We start from the raw sequence: 16,125 nt of genomic DNA, 5'->3' as shown, positions 1-16,125 counted from the left end.
AGAATACAAATTGGATAAATTCTGGAGAGTTTTGAAAGGGTACAAATATGAAGCATAGATTAGTTAAGCCTGAAGATGAGACTACACCTTGTCTACTTCACTCCATCTTCGCATAGCTGTATTTTCATAATTTATATGTTAATATGTACTTTTTGCACAAATGGCAGGGGGAGGTTATTTACTACGACCACGTAGGTTGGCATGAACAAAGATTCTCAGCCTTGCAAATGCACCTACATTTTCCCTATTTTACCCGATTCTGAAAAGCGAAGTAGATATCTCCAACCGCCCTCCCTGATGAATGTGAGCAGGACATCTTTGATCAGAAAATTGAGGAAATGAAAAAACACCCTAAAATGCATGTTCACAAGAAAGAGGTGCTGCTAAGGGCGGTAGCAGGGGGTGGTTCAGGGGGCAGGACGATGCAGGGTGTGGTTGAGGAAGGTAATTCAGTGTGCAGGCAGGCTGGGTAGAAGGCACAGTACTGTATGTGATGGGAGCAAGGTATAGGAGGAACAGGCCAACAGGAAAACTTTGTGTTGGTCACGTGAGGGGCTTGGAATAGGATGATCGCGACAACTGGCGAATAACATCTCTCCCCCATTGCCGTGTGCATCTACTTGCTGTAGTAGGAATGGTTTCCAACTGCTCCAAAATGTCACCAATGTACACCCATATTTACGAATACCTCTGAATGTGCCCATTTGTCGACATCGGATAACCAATTTCTAAAGGCCAGGCCGTGGCGGGTGTCCTTTTTTTAAAACTGGCATTGTCAGTTCGATTCATTTATCTACCTGGGTAGCAGTCCACGGACTATGTTAAAGTTTTAATTTAATTTAGTCAACAATCTTGCATCACTGTGCAATACTATAACATATGCTAAATATCTACTCTTCAACACCAGCATCAGAGCCAGAACATGAGCATTTTCATGTTCTTTTATTTAGTGGCACTATTCCGAAGTACATTCTGTGGTCGTCATTAACCCGTCTGTTGCATTCTTCCTTGGTTTCTTTCCCTCCTCTTATCCTTTTTTCCCTCTCCCTTGCTTGAAACATGGAACGCTGTACCTGCGTTGTACAACTTCTGTTACATGTTTCAGCGTTCAATAAAGACAGTTACGCTTTGACTTTGATGCATTAAGATGTACTGTGCCTCTAGCGAATTAAACCTTCAAACTTTTACCTGCTTCTTGGAATGTATATACTTAACACCATCCCAGTGTTCTAACTCCAGATTCGTCTTCCTCCAGTCCCTGATCCCAGACAGGTCTGCTCACTTTCATGTAACTTGTACCATTTATTGATTGGGTACCCATTTCCCAAGTAGTGCATAGTGGGGTTCATTCGTAAGGTTTCTGCGGGTCCATTTCATACGTGTCCTTGACAGCCTTAACAATCATCATGTTACAGAAAGTGTCCAATGGGCACATTAAAGACCTAATGGACTTCTGAGAATCTGCACACCTTCGGGCATTGTGGGGATCCCTGTCCTTTGTAAACCTTTGCTTTCAACACATCTCTGAAAGTAAACTATAGTCACAGGAGAGCTTCTACATTAGGGAGTACCTATCCTAAAATTTGCGGGTGCTCTGCCTATTTTATAGCTTGTTTCACAAAGAGAAAGGGGCAGTATTCTGTAATTCACTAGGCATCTTACTAATAATTTCAATGAAAGGCAAAGGCAGGCCTGTCTGCACCAGTCAGTGCCCGGAACGTGACCAGCTCCAGCCACGCTATCCCTTTTGCCTCAGCCCAGGCACAGGGACAATCCTATAGTAAAAAGCGTTGTTAGCACTTCGTCTGCTATGTGGTGAGGTACTGATAAGTTCTTAGGAGGCTAGTTTTCTAAAGCAATACTTCAAGTGTAAGTTTAGTTGCCAGAATATTCTTGACGAAGACTCGTAATAAGGACCTTAATAATGTTAGAACGGAGTTGAAAGCCTGCTTAATTAATATCAGATCCTCCCAAACACAAAATGTATATTTGGGGCATGTTAAATGATAATGTTTGGGACATTACATTTCTAACTGAAGCTGGGACATTGCTGATTCAGGGTTCGATATTGCCCTGTCTATAGCAGAGGGCTAGTCCATCTCCCACCTGCATAGGTTTTGACGACAAGGTGGTGGGACAGCATAATCTACCAGTCGGAATTTGGGTACACCACCATCAAGCTAGAATGCTTAGAATTAGTTGAGGGGCTAATGTTCTCCCTCAAGATTTCCGATAATGTTTCCCTCTCGGGTGCCCTAGTCTGTTGTCCTCCTAAGATCTTGGAAGTATTCACTAATGTTACCAGTCCTTTTCTCCTACAGTACTCTAATTTTGAAATAATGGGAGATTTCGCTATGCATATGGAAGATCCCATCTGCAGATTGGTTAAACAGTTTAGGGAATCTATGACTGATCTCAATTTAGTGGAACTAGTCATGGGTCCCACTCACAATTGTGGGCATACACTTGACTTAATTTTCTCTAATTACTGCTCTTTTTTCACTGGTCCTCCTCGTCAAATAGTCTGGACTGACCACTTCTTAGTTTCCTTTTATGTGTCTCATTCTGTTGTTCAGAACGACACCACTATGGTTAAGGGGATTTCTAGGCGGTGGCACTCTATTCGTGACTCAAGCTTGGTTGACATTTATTCTCAATTCATGGTAAACATGTTTGAGGGAACTGATGAAGTGGTCAATTCCTTCAAGTCTTCCTTGGCCCAAGGTTTTGATACATTGGCACCAATAAAAATTCACATAAGGAGGAGAACTGCACATTCAGCAGCTTAGTTGTCTTCCAGCCTTCTGTCTGACAAAATTAGGATGTAAACAACGTGAAAGAAAATAGAGGTCGAACTATGATTCTGAGAAGAAGTGAGCATACTACATTGCTCTGAAACAGTTTTGGAAAAACATTTAGTAGGCCAAAATAGACTTTTTCACCAAACAAATAGCTGCATCAGAGAATGCTCTAAGAACAGTTTTTGAAATCGTCAATGTATTTTTGCAGCAAAAGGCTAACAAACAAATTACTCCAACTTTTCAGCGGCTAGCTGAAGATTTCGCTTCATTTTTCCAAGACAACGTGGAAACAATATGTTCTAGATTGTATAGGATTGAGGACAGCTCTTCATTGGGGTCAAACTTTAACCCTCAGCAGGATAAGGAATGTCAGCTGCTTGAGTCCTTCAAGAAAATTATTCTAATTGATTCAGAACTTATCATCCAAAAAGTAAAATCTGCATCCCCGCTCTGTGTTTTTCCTCTCTGTATTTTGTTGAGGGCAATTACTTCAATCAATCTACAGATTAATGCCCTTCTTAATCGATCTTTGGAATTGGGCGAGGTGCCAACAAGTTGGAATAATGTGCTTATGGTGCCACTTTTGAGAAGAAAACAATTCATATCTGCTTATTTTAAGTAATTAAGTGCCTATTTCTCTTCTGCCTGTTAGACTGAAGATGCTGGAATCTATGGTAAATGGCCAAATTACCAGGCACGTCGAAAGAAATAACATCCTTAATTATAGATATAAATCTTCACTTAAATCTTATAAAAAATTGAATATGGCAACAAAAGCAGCTTTTTATGAAGCCCGTATAAGTCAAGCAGAGAATACTCAGAAGGAAACTTTAAAATTTTAACTGAGCTGAGCAAAAAACCAGAAACAATGGAAACAATAATAACTGTCGATAGCTTTCAAAGCTTTTTCCTTGAGAAGGTGGAGATTATTCTTTCTGAGATCAGGAATAGCACCTTGAAGGGCCCTTCTCCGTCACAGGAAGTTCAAATCTCCTTGGAAGCATATATTTCTAAGCTCCCGGAGATAGACTCTCTAAGTCTTGAGCAGCTTATGAACAACACAAAGTCAGGCTCCCCGGTGGACCCATGTCCCCCGAGAGTCTTTCGTTTGGCGCGTCCTATCTTGGAAGATCACATTATCTCCCTCCTTAACAGTTCAATGGAGACCGGCTATTTACCATTGAGCCTCAAGGAGGCATGTGTTAAGCCTCTGTTAAAGAAGCCTGGAGCCGACCCGGCCATTTTAAAAAACTATAGGCCGATATCCCAATTGCCCTTTCTGTCCAAGGTCCTAGAGCAACATGTGCTGAAGTCCCTTTCCTCATTCCTGGAGTCACACCATCTACTCGAGGAGCGCCAGGCGGGGTTTCGTGCACACCACAGCACTGAGTTGGTGATGTTCTCGGTGCTGGATGAGCTAAGAGGTATGGCTGACAGTAAGAAACCGAGCGCCCTGATACTTTTAGATCTGTCTGCGGCGTTCGACACTGTCAGCCATTCCCTGTTATTGAACAGACTGGCGGCTTTTGGGATAGGGGGTCGGGTCCATCAATGGCTCCGATCCTTTCTGACCGGCAGGACCCAGAGGATTCAACTAGGGGAAGTCATCTCTGAGGTGGGTATTCTGGAGTGCGGAGTCCCTCAGGGCTCCGCATTATCCCCACTACTTTTTAACCTCTACCTCCAACCCCTGATCGACTCTCTAGCGAACATGGGTTGTCGTGTATTTAATTATGCTGACGACACCCAGCTGCTACTGAGCATTGACAACACGACCCAGGCACAAATTAGTGCTCAAAACATTCTTAGACATACGGTTGGTTGGATGACGGCAAACCTACTGAAAATAAATCCGGAAAAAACTGAGGTTTTAGTGGTTTCCACCTTAGCCTCACCCTGGAGCGACCTTTACTGGCCTCAAGAATTAGGTCCCTCACCAATACCGTGCGACAAAGTAAAAAGTCTCGGTATCAAGATCGACAACGAGCTGTCAATGGCCAGTCAAATCTCCTCAGTATTAGGGATGTGTACTGGGTTGATCAGACAGCTGCGAAAGCTGGCCCCTCTCCTCTCCTTTTCCGCACTCCGTATGGTGGTTTTGGCTACCATCGTTTCGAGGCTGGACTATGGGAATGCCCTCTACCTTGGCCTGCCTAAAACCCTGATTAATAGGTTGCAGGTGGTCCTTAATGATGCGGCACGTTTGATCTTCAAGTTACCTAGAAGATCTCACGCCTCTCCTTTACTGCTTAGGCTACATTGGCTTCCCATTGAGCAGAGGGTGGAGTTCAAGAGCTTGTGCACGGTACACAAGGCTATCTACGGGCAAGCTTCTGCCTATATTAAAGAACGCCTAGAAGTGTACACCCCGAGGCGAGTCCTGAGGTCCGCTGAGTCCCAGCTCTTGGTCTGCCCTCGTTACAAGCTAAAAACTAAAGGAGGGAGATCCTTTTCGGTTCTGGCCCCACAGATTTGGAATAAGTTACCAGAATCACTTCGGGAAGAAGCGAATCTCCTGTGTTTTAGGAAGCTGTTGAAAACTTTCTTATTTAGCAAGGCACTCGGCTCAGCTAGATAAGTGGGGTTGCAGGCCTCTCCTGTCCTCATTCACTGTGGTTCTTGTTATCTGGTCCTGAGCGCCTAGAGACCTGTAGGTGAGTTGGCGCTATAGAAAACTAAGTTAATAATAACAATAACAATAACAATTATTCACAGTCTTGCATTTGTGCCGTCTTTAGCACTGAGTCTGCCCTCTTTGAGGTCACAGAGTATATTAGATGTAACCTTAACCTCAGAAGAAAAGCGGCAGTCATTTTATTAGCTCTGTCCACCACATTCAACAAGGTATCTCATAAAATTCTCTTGCAGAGACAGGAGAGTTTAGAGTGGAGAGTGGTGTCTCACTGGGCTCAGCATTACCCCAACTCTCTTTAACTTCTAGATGGCCCCACTTGCACTGATAACTCAAAAATGAGCCTGAGCATCCCTTCATATGCTGATAAAAGAAAGTTTATGCCCGCATTCCAATAGCATTCCAATAGCTTGATGAGACTGTGGTAGGTGATTTTAAGGGGTGTCTTACTTTTGTTGCCGATTGGGTGCTCAATAACTGACAAATCAGTAATTTTCGTTTTTGAGACTCCTTCCCCAGTCGATGCCAAATGCATTTAGGGGCAGATTTATGAAGGCCTTGCGCCGCCGGTGCGTCATTTTTAACATGGGAAAAAGTGACGCACCGGCGACGCAAGGCCTTCATAAATAAGGCCCTAAGTCTTCTGAATTGGGACAAGCCTCAACTACCACAACAGTTGCCATGAACCTGGGAGTTATTTTATATATGGCTTTATCTTTCAAGGCTCAGGTGCAGGATATGGGTGCTACTTGTTTAGCAATTTTGAAATCATTAAGAAAGTTTTAAAATTATCTTCCTTTAGCCATAAAGATATTGTACATGCCTTTATCACCTCTAGAATGGATTATTTCTATGTACTTTATCTTGGAGTCTCTCCGGATTTGCTGAATCGGCTTCAGCGAGTCCAGAACGCTGGGACCCAGCTTGTTCTAAATATCCCAAAAACACAGTCCATATGGCAAGGTCGGGAGCAATTACATTAACTGCCTGTCAAGTTTAGAATTCAGTTCAAAGCACTTATAGTCACATACAGGGCACATCATCAAAACGGCTCTAGCTATATTCAGGACAAGCTCAAGAAATATTCTCCTAGAGCACTTTGCTCTGTCAATTAAAATGTGTTATGTCTACCGAAAGTGCAAAAAGTCAGATCAGGTGGCAGATCTTTTTCTTTTTTTAGATCACAGTCTTTGGAATGCCTCACCATTGTAGCACTGGTCTATTCCTAGAGAAGATTCCTTTAAGGCCCAGCTGAAGACCTTTCTTTTTCAGGAAGTGTAATCCAGTCCTACTTCCACTACTGACATAGTGCCAGGACGCTTCTTATGAAGCAGCAGTTGTGCTTTATAAATTCATTTTGATTCGTTCATTCACGAAGCAGTTTTATGTCATTCTAGGCTCTAAAAGATTGTTTCTTTCTGCCATTACAATAGTCTATATCTTTGATGAAAAAAATCTTGACTTAAACTAATTTCTTCTGAAAGTATAGAAATGCCAGGAGTGTCCTCATTTTTATACCGCTGTGTCACTTCCTAGCACTGAGAGGGATACTTGCTGCCTAATTTGTTAAATAATAAGTGTCGGCCCAAACATTTGCCTGAAGCTGCCACCAGCGCTGCAGAAGGTCCTGCTGCCAAATACCAAGCTGATTAGTGTTGAGTCCCCTATTTGCATCTTTAACTCGTCAACAGACACTCCCACTCCTGCACATTTTTAGCATCTCTCCTTCCTCCCTTTGTCACTGTTTTTCCATCTGTCTCTTCCTCCTTTTTCCCCCTTTTGTGTTTTACTCCCTTTTGTTCTTCGGCAAAGTGTGATAAGGAAACATAAGTGCTGGTGCCTACAAATAAGTACAGGTGGGCCCCACCTGCAAATAGAGGTTCACATTAATTACTGATAGTTTCACTGGAGTAAATCTGAATCCTCTGTAATTAGAAGGCTCGTCCGTTTATGAGTGGGGAGCATGTAATCAAATGTTTCCTCCCTTGTTGGGTGAACAGGGAAGAAACAAGACCTGTCTCAGTTGATTCTCAATCCTGAGACCATACAAAACTGTCAATCTCTTCCTGGACAACTATTATACAATCATCACGGTCCCAAACATATAGTAGTGGGTTACTTTCACACAGGGAGATGATATATTCACTCCCAGCTATCATTATCACCTTAATCACTGCTGGTCTTTCTCAGCAAGCTCATGATGATTAATATTGCTACGGTAAAGAGAATTGAGAAAACAGAAAACTCTGCCTCATGTATTCTTCAGACTACTCAAAGCAAATCCCACCACAATTACTGTAGTTGTTGCACCCTAATATAATTCCTATCCAAGTGAGTCGGACAATTTCTCTGCCCTCTTGCGAGAAGGTTGTGACAGCACTTTACTTCTTGTATAATACAGAAGATCTTTCTTCACTGAAACTGATAATGGCTTTGGGGACAAGATCTATCTGATTATCACATATTAGACCAGTATCCAAATATTTGATCATGAACTACATCATCTTTCTAAAGACTTGGCAATATAGGTTGAGCCTGGATAGTGGACAATGCATCTTCTAGTTAAATAAGAAACTTGCATGGTTTGGGAATTACATTGCTGACAGCTTCCCGAATTATATCTGGGAGTGGTTCTTGTCCACAACATGTAGATTTGACAAAGAAATTGTGAGGCTAACAAATCTTAGTATGTCAAGTGGAATTCAGACCAAAATGTTTCAAAGCCAGGGCAGTCAACCTTATCATATTTTTACTTGCAATATTTGTTTCAGCTAGTATTATCAACTTTAACAATCACCCCTCACTTCCCATCAGGCACCTAATTTGTTTCAGATGTTGTGATGGTCGTTGTGTATACACTGCTTGGCAGCAGCCCTTTCTGCTATTTGCTCTTTCCAAAGACTGTTCTGCCCTTTTGAGGTTCTTCATGAATAAGCCATGCAAACTAGTGGTCACTTTTTGTTTCTCCCTGTGTAGCTTGGCAGTGTATTCTCAATCATGAAACAATAACAACTATAAAATATCTTGTTGTGTTCACCTCTGCACTCTACAAATGGGGCGTCCACCCGTACTTTAAAGTGCTTCCATCTCTGAAGTTTGTCATAACCCAATTGAAAATTACATTATACACCCCAGCTGCAGAGCTTGTGACATACCCTTCTAATATCACTTTAAAAAACATGCAATCTTTTTCACATCTCTTCTCAATATTTGAGATTTATTCAGCAGTTGTTTCCAATGACATCTAAAATCTTTGGTTTGAGGGAGTATACAATAACTCATATTCTGGAAAAAGGCTCTGGGATAGGATGTGGGAACCCCTTGAGTCAGCAGTGGAATATGCTCTTCTCCTGATCAAGCAATTTCACCATCCATATCCAGCAAAGCCAAATCTGGTGGGGGTGGTATTTCAGAAAGATGTTCTGTTTTGTCCTTGTAAGTTTGAACCTTGAGTGTAGCTTTGTTTGAAAGAAACATCTGCTCTATAACGCACTGCTTGTCTATGAGACTTCCTCTTGTTCCAGATCTTAGGAGAGAGCTCAAATCGTGTGTAGCTCATTTAAAAAGCCACCCTCAGTCTGGATCTCACTTCTTGCTACTGAAACCTCTGAACAGGAGGCAGCCACATCAGTTGAGGCTCCAGCTCTTCAGAATCCCAGTGCTGCAAACAAATTCCTCTACTGCCTCATTACGCTCTCCTGTGTCAAGGAGTCAGAACTCATCTATTCTAGAGTTGTAGTTCAAGCCCTTCTTCACAAGACCTCCTACAGTATCAGCTGGTAAGATTGTGATCCAATTAAGATTAGTTAGCTTGTCAGTTAGAGGTGTTTGACCTTAATATTGTTGTAAACAAATTAAGGTACAGGAATATTGTTAAAAAATATTGTGATGACAATAATATTGTACAACATAATATGGCAAGTATGAATATAGTCTTTTTACTTCTGGAGCAGCGTAATTTAGGCTTCACCCTTTAATTATTTGGATATGGGAAATTTAAGTAGTATATTTACCCCCCTCAAACGAAGTTACCTGCCTGGTTCTCAGTGGTGGGAATAAATTATGGATGTTCTAGAAACTGTATTTTTAATTGTTATTTCATTGCTAATTCGGCAAACTTAATCCTGGCTTCGAGGGGGAACAGCTCTCTCTCTGCCAAGATTTTCTGAGTGTGCAGCTTTATAATGAACGCTCTTTCTATTTCATCAAATTTATTGAAGTTCAACCTTCTGCTGACATTATCTGTGCTCCTCTTTAGAAATAAACTTTAAATTTGGTCTCAGCGTATGTTTAGGTTTGGAAGCGAAAATGTCTTTATGGAACACCTGATCGTGTCAATCTGTTCCATTTGCATTGTGTCTCTTACTATTTTGTATCTCATTTTGTTATGAGTTAATTTGCTAGCACATTTTGGTCTCCAGACTGTATTGTTATATCTTTTGAATTTATTCTTTCTTTACATATATTTTGATTGGATTAATGTTCTGAAATACACCTTTGTGGTGGAATTCATTGACTCTTGGTTTTCATTGTGGAGTCACATTGGCTTCACAAAATTGGAAATGTATTTCTATTGTTAGCTCCCTTACACCGATTCAAGTCTACTAATAAAGGTCCATGTGAACAATGGGGAAATATATTTGATGATTTCACTAAGAAATTGAGGTTAAAAAACCCACGCTCTGTCACTTCTATAAAATCATTGAAATATTAAGTCTTTATTTTGGTAAAAGAACCATAAAAGGTTTTCAGCAAAAATAAAACAACACACATTCCCACAATACATCATATTAATCATAAAATACAATACTACTAATTACTCTGGATTCTACATGGATTTGACTAACCAATTTTGTGATGTTCCAAAGATATTTCAAATTTCTCAGTATTGCATGATAATATAGGGGAATTTTTTTCTTAAAAAGCAGATTTGAAGAATAAACATTTCAGGTCATTTAAAAATACACCAATACTGTCAAATAAATACCTCTAAAATAGTCTTTTTTTTTTAAAGCGGATTTGAGGAATAAAATGTTCAGGTCATTTAATAATACACCAATACAGTCAAGTAAATACCTCGAAAAGAGTCTTTAAATGCTAAATGTACTGTCTTATGCTGATACTGGTTCTTAATAAAAAAAAACAATAAAAAAAAAACTTACTTCAATAAAATAAGGGAATTTTATACATGATATGTAAATCAAAGTAAATGTCAAATTGTACTCATAAAGTGCACATGCTAAGCTCAATGAATTTCCCATTCATTATCTCAGCCTAGAATTTCAGACCTTCCCTTTTCCTTATCAAGCTTACGCCAAACAGACACCGACTAACGCTGAAAACCACTGTTTGCGTGGTATCAGATCGTAATAATCTTTCTGCTTCAAGGCAGGATCTAGTACCAAGCAAGCGGCTTGGTACTAGACAAGTGTGTGTGTGACATACAACTTAGAAAAATGCACTTAAGTGCATTTTTCTAAGTGTCCGCTATTTACCACGAGGTTTGACTTCGCGGTAAATAGCGGCCCAAAAGTGCGAATTCGCAATTTTTAAATGTTTCATGAATTGCATTTAAGGAATCTCAATTAGAGATTCCTTAAATGCAATTCCTCACACAATTGCGAATTCTTTATCAGCGATTTTTGCATTTGGGATGATGAATCCCAAATGCATAAATTGCGCTCGCAAAGGGCCAGATTCTCAGAATCTGGTCCTTTGTGAGCGCAATTTCCCTTGATGAATCTGGCTGTATATCCTCTATAAATGCATAAATTGCGCTCGCAAAGGGCCAGATTCTCAGAATCTGGCCCTTTGCGAGCGCAATTTCCCTTGATGAATCTGGCTGTATATCCTCTATTATATCAGGGTCGCCTTTTGATCCCTGTCCTCCAATTTTGTTAAAAGCCATAATGGAGGAGGTTAATCCTGAAATAAATGCAATTATCAACTCATCCCTGCAATCAGGTGAGATTTCATTAAAATGGAAAGTTGCAGCAGTAAGACCCCTGCAGAAGAAGGCTCTACAGGATCCCACAACCCTATCTAATCTACGCCCTATTTCGCTCCTTCCAGCCCTATGTAAATTAACTGAATCGTGGGTAAATAAACAGCTTATGACATTCCTAGAAGAGAATAATATTCTCCATCCCAACAAAGAAGGTTTTAGGGCCCATCACTCAACGGAGTCTGCTTTGCTGTCCACAACGGAGACCATTCCAGCTGCATTGGATCAGGGCAATAAGGCTGTCCTGATCCTACTAGATCTTTCTGCAGCGTTCAATACGGTGTCCCATGCTATCCTTGTACATCGCCTTTCAAATGCAGGCATATCAGGCACCGTATTGGAATGGTTTAGAAATTTCCTGACGCATAGGCGCCAGGTCATTATGTTGGGACAGTTCTGTTCAGAGGAGAAGGCCTTGAAGACAGGGGTACCGCAGGGCTCAAGTCTAAGGACTGCACTCTTTAATTTATATATGGTCCCCCTGATCAAACTGATCTCTTCGTTTGGCATCAGCACGATTGCTTATGCCGATGATACACATTTAGTACTTGTCCTTGATAAGGACATGGCCAATGCTGAACAGATCCTGAAAGAATGCCTATCTGCGACATTCACTTGGATGACTAATAACCATCTAAAGTGCAATTCCGCCAAAATGGAAATCTTGCCATTTGGATTAAATAATTATTTCTCCCCACAGTCGTGGTGGCCAAAGGAGGCAGAGCCCCCGCCCAACACAATCAACAGCACGAAATCTAGGGATCAAATTTGATGATACCCTGTCCTTTAAACAGCAAGCCAGGGAAGTGGCCGGCTCTTGTTTTAACATCATAATGGGCCATAGAAAATTCTTTGACCTGCTTCCTCTGAGCGCCAGACGTACGGTCACAGTTGCGCTTATAACATCCAGATTAGACTACTGTAATAGCCTATATGCAGGGTCTAATAAATCGGCCCTGCACAGACTTCAGATGGTCCAGCACGCGGCCGCCAGACTGGTACTCAGATGGCCGAGTAAATCGTTGGCCTCTGCTGCACTGGACACCCTGCACTGGCTTCCGATTCATAAGCGCATTCTGTTTGAGGTCCTGACTATTACATATAGGGCTTTTCATCATCAGGGTCTGCTGTATCTGCGTAAATATTTTACGCAATACCATCCATCTCGGGAACTTAGGTCAACCACAGCCAACTTGCTCACTGTCCCTAGATTCAGGCTGGCGACAAAGGGAGGTAAATCCTTGGCAGTGATTGGGGCAAAGGCCTGGAACAAGCTACCTCACCAGCTTCGTGAGATCAATACTGAGCAAAGATTCAGAAAATCTCTAAAAACGTGGATCTATACCTTGTCAGACACAGGATGCAAAGCACTAATATAAATTTCACTTCTAGTAGGGATAGCCTAGACATTATCATCTGTTGGATTTCCCTCCTAGTGGGGACATCATAGCCACATACATCTGCTGGCAGATATGGAGTTAAGCGCCAAGTTGCTCCTTGGAGTGGTAGTGTGCTATGTAAATGTTGCATCACATCACATCACATCACACATCACATCACATCACATAATATATATTTTTGAGATTTTTTGGTAATATCTCATTAGTTTTCATCATATAAGTAATAATTATTTTAATGTTTGTTTTTAGTCATTTATTTGTAAAGTTTATTACTTTGGGTAAGGTAATATATTTAATTAAATATATTTTCTTGATTTTTTAAAATTTATTGGCAATTTGTTGGTTTTGTAGGGGAATGGAGTCTGAACTGTTTAAAATATATCATTTATAATATTTTATAGATTTTTACTTAATTTGAATTTTAATTTGATAGTTTAATCATGATGTATTTTAATTAATTAATCTCTATATATAAAAAAAAATGTATGTCTGTCTGTCTGTTTGTCCTTTATGCATTACTACACCATTCATCCGATCGCCATGAAACTTTGGAAAGTTGTTGAGTACACTCCTGCGAAGGTTTCTGGCATATGCATTACTACACCATTTATCCGATCGCCATGAAACTTTGGGAAGTTGTTGAGTACACTCCCACGAAGGTTTCTGGCATATGCATTACTACACCATTCATCCGATCGCCATGAAACTTTGGGAAGTTGTTTAGTACACTCCCGCAAAGGTTTCTGGCATAAGATTTTTTGAAATATCGGCCTCCCAGGGACCTCATAATCTTTCGAATACTGAATTTTTCCATTTACGGAATACCAGGCGAAGCGACAACGTATAAGTCCATCGATACTGTGATAAATCAAGACGAAGTTGTCAATTACCCAACGGAACTCTTGAAAGCACTGGATTTGCCAGGTATGCCACCGCACATTTTAACATTGAAAATTGGTGTGCCGATCATTCTTCTCCGAAACATCAATCCACCACGACTTTGCAACGGTACAAGACTTTCTGTGAAAAAGATGATGAACAATGTCATCGAAGCTACAATTTTAAATGGGAAATTCAAGGGGGAAGATGTACTGTTGCCACGTATTTCAACTGTGATGAATCAAGACGAAGTTGTCAATTACCCAACGGAATTCTTGAATTCACTGGATTTGCCAGGTATGCCACCGCACATTTTAACATTGAAAATTGGCGTGCCGATCATTCTTCTCCGAAACATCAATCTACCACGACTTTGCAACGGTACAAGACTTTAGGTGTAAAAGATGATGAACAATGTCATCGAAGCTACAATTTTGAATGGGAAATTCAAGGGGGAAGATGTACTGTTGCCACGTATTCCAATGATCCCAACAGATATGCCTTTTGAATTCAAATGCTTACAGTTTCCGGTGCGACTCGCTTTTGCAATGACCATCAACAAAGCACAAGGACAATCGCTGCAAGTGTGTGGACTAGATTTGGAGAATCCGTGCTTCTCACTTGGACAACTGTATGTGGCCAGCTCAAGCGAAGGAAAACCTTCTGATTTATTTGTCTACGCACCAGACGGAAAAACAAAAAATATCGTGTATCCACAAGCACTTGAATAAATAAATAGAATTAAAACGACACTTTAAAATGATTTCCATATTAAAATGAATACGTTTCAATAAAAATGAGACAATGTAAATTGAATGTTATCATAACGAGTTTCCTTGAATTTCCTTTCTTATGAGATCGCAGCAACGCGCGACGGGTAAGCTAGTTGTTTTATACAAATTCATGTGTATTTTGCATAACATAAACATTTTTTTAATTATAATTTTACTGAAATGTTTGTGTGAATTAAACATAACAAAATAGTAAGATTTTTTAAATATTATTTCGAGTTGATGGGTTATTGGACAGGAGTTCAATGGGAAGAATTTCAAATATTTCATTTGTTTAATAAGTAAGTAAATAATATATTTTCCAACCACTGGCCAGGATGGGTTGGGAATAGCAAGTTTGACCTCTTTAAAGTCCAAAATGTTTTCTACTGTTGTTTAGGGCGAGTCTGACAGCCACAGACTTCCAGACTCACAGGGGTGCAGTGGTGTCGGTCTTCCAATCGCCCCATTATGACTAGATCGCTCGGGCTGCACTGGGACCACTACAACCGCCAGTCAAAAAAACATTGGCATTTGCTCAGTGGTATTGAGGCAGCAATATGCTTGATGGGGCCACTGCGCCTCACCAAGCATATTGCGAATTTCCTCCCCGCCATGAAAAGTGTGGCAGTGAGGAAACAAAGGAGGCCCTGCAGGGCCCTCTAGTGCCGTCCACTATGTGGATGCACACATGGGGAGCACAACATGCACCCCCTCCTGTGCATGAACACCAGTACCTGCACAGTATGGACTGCAATTCTCAGAGGCATTTTCCTCTTTCTACATGTGTTGCAGAATGCCTCCTTATGCCTCTCTAGGGATGTTTTGACAAATTCTCAGTTGAATTTTCTAGTCTTAGTAAATCTGTTAATGCTCCGATATCTATGGGTGGATGCATGGGAAGACCCTCACTGCACCCATGGAATGTTTTCCCAATGCAGAGTAACGCAAAGCAGCAACTTGAGCTGCCTTGTACTGCATGACTTAGTAAATCTTCCTTAAGGGCTTGCATTTCCTTGTGTCGCCTAGTGTGACACAGGTCCTTAGTAAATCTGGGCCTTAGTATTTTTCAAACTCTACTGTTCTCCTTTTTCATCTCAATGCAATTAGGTAATGGGAATTCCAGCATCTCCCACCATGATTGTGTTCTAGTATAGGGTAATGTTTCTGCATACTATTTGTTAAAATTATTTCACTAGTAGCTTTAACAGACCTGTGATAATTTTGCATGTATTACATTCACTGCACAATTAAATGTCAGACTTCTACATTGTGGTTTACAGAGAGGGTAGGACAAGTCTCTTTAGCAGATGTGCTGCCAGATAAGGAATTCGGAGACTGACTGTGTAACTGTACCCTGATACTTCATGACAACAACATACAAGTTAATGCTTGTTATTCTCAGGCAGAATTGTACCACAATTAGGGCTCTAGTTTAATATGTTTTAAGAACATACAGACCACTACCACCTCCAGCTATCCTCCTTTTCATGTCCCTCTTCCTCAGTATGTGCAACAAAGTTTCACCAGGCACTTACCAGTGTCATTAAAGTGTCCGATGATTCTCACCTACCTCCCATTTATATTCCAAATTATTGATTAAGCCACAGAGTGGACCTAGAATCTGTTGTAAGTGGTT

The sequence above is a fragment of the Lissotriton helveticus genome, chromosome 3_1 (genome assembly GCF_964261635.1).
Source record: "Lissotriton helveticus chromosome 3_1, aLisHel1.1, whole genome shotgun sequence".
Classification (NCBI taxonomy): Eukaryota; Metazoa; Chordata; class Amphibia; order Caudata; family Salamandridae; genus Lissotriton; species Lissotriton helveticus.
This window is presented reverse-complemented; position numbering follows the sequence as displayed.